The sequence below is a fragment of the Myotis brandtii genome, unplaced genomic scaffold, assembly GCF_000412655.1.
Source record: "Myotis brandtii unplaced genomic scaffold, ASM41265v1 scaffold902, whole genome shotgun sequence".
Lineage (NCBI taxonomy): Eukaryota > Metazoa > Chordata > Mammalia > Chiroptera > Vespertilionidae > Myotis > Myotis brandtii.
Window position 1 is genome coordinate 2152775 of NW_005371709.1, and position 3884 is coordinate 2156658.

Here is a 3884-nt window from a genome sequence, read left to right on the forward strand (position 1 = left end):
AAGAAAGGCCCCCCCCCCCCGTCCCCCCCTTCCCAGTTAGCCACCATTCTTACCTCTAGCAGAGGTTAGTTTTGCCTGTCCTTGGCCCACAAGGTATGGAATCATGCAATATGTGCTTTCTCTGATCCAAATTACATCTCTGAAGTTCATCCACACGGCTGTGGATGGTGCCCTGGGAAGAGCACTGTTCTTGGTAGGTGAGAACTAACACCTGTGACCTACCACAGTAGTTTATTATTTTCTTACTTTGTTGTGTTGAGTTGTGTGAAGACATGTACATTATTTATATGCCCTCCTGCTGATGGTATCTGGGTTGGTTCCAGTTTGGGGCTATTGTGAATAGTACTGCTGGGAATATTCTTGCACATGCCTTAGGTCAGTGATGGCGAACCTTTTGAGCTCGGCGTGTCAGCATTTTGAAAAACCCTAACTTAACTCTGGTGCCGTGTCACATATAGAAATTTTTTGATATTTGCAACCATAGTAAAACAAAGATTTATATTTTTGATATTTATTTTATATATTTAAATGCCATTTAACAAAGAAAAATCAACCAAAAAAATGAGTTCGTGTGTCACCTCTGACACGCGTGTCATAGGTTCGCCATCACTTCCCTTGGTGTTGGCTTGTACTCTGAATGAGTAGGATCACAAATGGAGTACTGTGCACATACTGGGCAACACAATTTGAGAGGAATGTAGACACATTGGGGCATGGCCACAGGAGGCTAACCAGAGCACTGAGGGGTCTGCAAACAAAATACTATTAAGAAATGGCTGAAAACACTTAGATTTCCTCTGGAAAAAAGAAAGACTAAGGTGGGAGGGTGGAGGTATTGGAGGCACAACAACCATCTTCAGGTGTGAAAGGGCTGTCACAGGACAGAGGGAGAACCTTACTGTGTGCCGTCCAGAAGGCAGGGGGAGGACCAATGGGAGAAATGACAAGGAGCAGATTTCTGACCTGCTTAAGGAAGCACCTTCTTAACACCTAGCCCCGGCCCTTTCCTGCGTAGAAACACAATGTGTTTTAATTGAATTGGAGGTTTAACAATTCCAGCTATTCAACAATGAATCGGCTCCAGAAAGCCATAGAAAGGAGCCTTACCGGAATAAGGTATATTGGATTAGCTCAGGAGAGGCAAAGCTTTTACATTAAGTCCCAGCCATGAATGTTTGGCAGGGGCAGCCTGAAACACTGTGAGAACATTTTGAGGCTGCATTGCTGCTCGGCAAGCCAGCGTGTGGATGTCAATGGGCAATGTCTGCTGTGGGTAGAGGACTAGGGAATGGCAGCAAGAAAGTCAGCCCCAATATCTCAGGACTCTCTCAACCCTTCAATTGCATGTTCTTCTGCTGCTATGTGTTTGGCTATGAGACCTTCCGTGGCCCAGGTACAATTGCAGGTATGAAATACAATAAAGTGTCTTCCAGTTTCCCAAGCGGGGACACATTGCTGCAGTGTGCGAAATCAGCATGGAACGTCCATCCGAAGGCCCGTGGCTTTCAGATCTGCTCAGAGAGCTGGGGCAGCCTGCATCGATTCTGTTTGTTTTCTTGGAAGGAGCAGTATTGATCTACTGCACCGTGAAGCCTGCTCCTGGGTCACCCAGTTCCAACAAGCAATTCCCTTGTCTTCAGCCACCATTTCAAAGTCCCCTGGAAACTCTTCTTCTATTTGGCTCAGCCTCTGGCTAACAGGCTACTGATGCTGGGCATCACTGAGGACCCCTCGTTTAATCAGTGTAACCCTCCTTTTCTACCTTCAAAGCCACGTTGAACCTCTTCAGTGCCAGGAACAGCAATAGGCACTCAGCATAAGGCTGATGCCAAACCTCAGTCTGGCGTAGACAACAGATAAACACATAAGTTACCGACTCAGATATAGGCAATTCTGGCAAAAAATAAATAAAAAATTTTTAAAAAGTGTAATTGGGCTGGGTGATGGTGGAGGAGGGAGACAGAGCTCTGTTGGGGTGGGTGGTGGTGGTGGGGTGGCCCTGGGTGGCCAGCAGCTGCTGGGAGAGCTTTGATGGAAGGCTCAGCAGAGGAAGGAGGTGGACCTTGAGGACTGAGTAAAGATCTCTCCTCAAGTAATTAGTACAATGCTAGAGTTCAGGGGTCACCTCTCGTGGCCTGACAAGAGTTCTGAAGAGTGGCCAACAAAGTGTGAAATCGGCGCCAGGGCTGGACAAATTGGGAGGAAGATAAAGTTTGGCATTCCCCTTCCTTCTGGACCCTCTCCCTGAAACATGGACACATTTCCTCTGTCCCAGGACACCTTCCCTTCCTCTAACCCCGGCCTATCCCAGAGGAGGGCACCCTGAGCCTTAGTCCCCAGCGATTCGCCCGTATCTGGAGCTCAGAGTCTGAGACTCCCCCCTGACCGAAAACGACAACCGCGCTCTCAGCCACCAGCCCGCTTTGCGCGCGCACCTCCGCACCTGAGTATTTTCCACACTGCGCCTCCTCTGAGCCTCGGTGTGCTGTTATTTTTCCTTCTAGTTGAAGAGTCTCTCCTCAGCCAGCCTTCCTGTGGTTCTGGGTGATGTCCGTTCCGTCTTTTAGTTGTATTTTTGAAGTGGTTGTTTGCGGCAGCAGTCTCCGGTGTTTACCTATGCCGCCATCTTCTATTATACCATTTGTTTTACTTTTTGTGTGTGTGTGTGCACCCTCCACCCACTAGAGTGTAGTCTTCTTGGAAACAAAAATCTGAGTTTATTTGTCCTTGTCCCTCCACCTTGGTTGCTCCTATGGAGAACTCATGTCTACTGGTGCACACAATACCTAGAATAACTCTGAAAATGACCAATATTACAATGAGACTTCCAATCTTTCACAAGGAATGCTGTAGCTGGCAATTTAATCATCAGATGGATGTTTGTGCCTTTTAAGGAGCTTTGACACTCTCAGCCTTTATAATTCTAAGAATAATGTTAAGTCATGAAAAAATAATAGAACACTTAGTCCACAAGTATTTGCATGCTCTACCCCAAAAAGTCATGGTCACACTTTCATAGAGGTTCTCCCTGCCTAGAAGCACCTTGATGCACCTTGTCAACTTGGTGAACTCTTCCTCACCTCCCAAGACTCACCTGAATGTCCCTTGGTGTTGGCTTGTACTTTGAATGAGTAGGATCACAAATGAAATACTGTGCACATACTGGGCAACCCAATTTAAGAGGAATGTAGACACATTGGGGCATGGCCACAGGAGGCTAACCAGAGCATTGAGGGGCCTGCAAACAAAATACTATTAAGAAATGGCTGAAAACACTTAGATTTCCTCTGGAAAAAAGAAAGACTAAGGTGGGAGGGTGGAGGTATTGGAGGCACAACAACCATCTTCAGGTGTGAAAGGGCTGTCACAGGACAGAGGGAGAACCTTACTGTGTGCCGTCCAGAAGGCAGGGGGAGGACCAATGGGAGAAATGACAAGGAGCAGATTTCTGACCTGCTTAAGGAAGCACCTTCTTAACACCTAGCCCCGGCCCTTTCCTGCGTAGAAACACAATGTGTTTTAATTGAATTGGAGGTTTAACAATTCCAGCTATTCAACAATGAATCGGCTCCAGAAAGCCATAGAAAGGAGCCTTACCGGAATAAGGTATATTGGATTAGCTCAGGAGAGGCAAAGCTTTTACATTAAGTCCCAGCCATGAATGTTTGGCAGGGGCAGCCTGAAACACTGTGAGAACATTTTGAGGCTGCATTGCTGCTCGGCAAGCCAGCGTGTGGATGTCAATGGGCAATGTCTGCTGTGGGTAGAGGACTAGGGAATGGCAGCAAGAAAGTCAGCCCCAATATCTCAGGACTCTCTCAACCCTTCAATTGCATGTTCTTCTGCTGCTATGTGTTTGGCTATGAGACCTTCCGTGGCCCAGG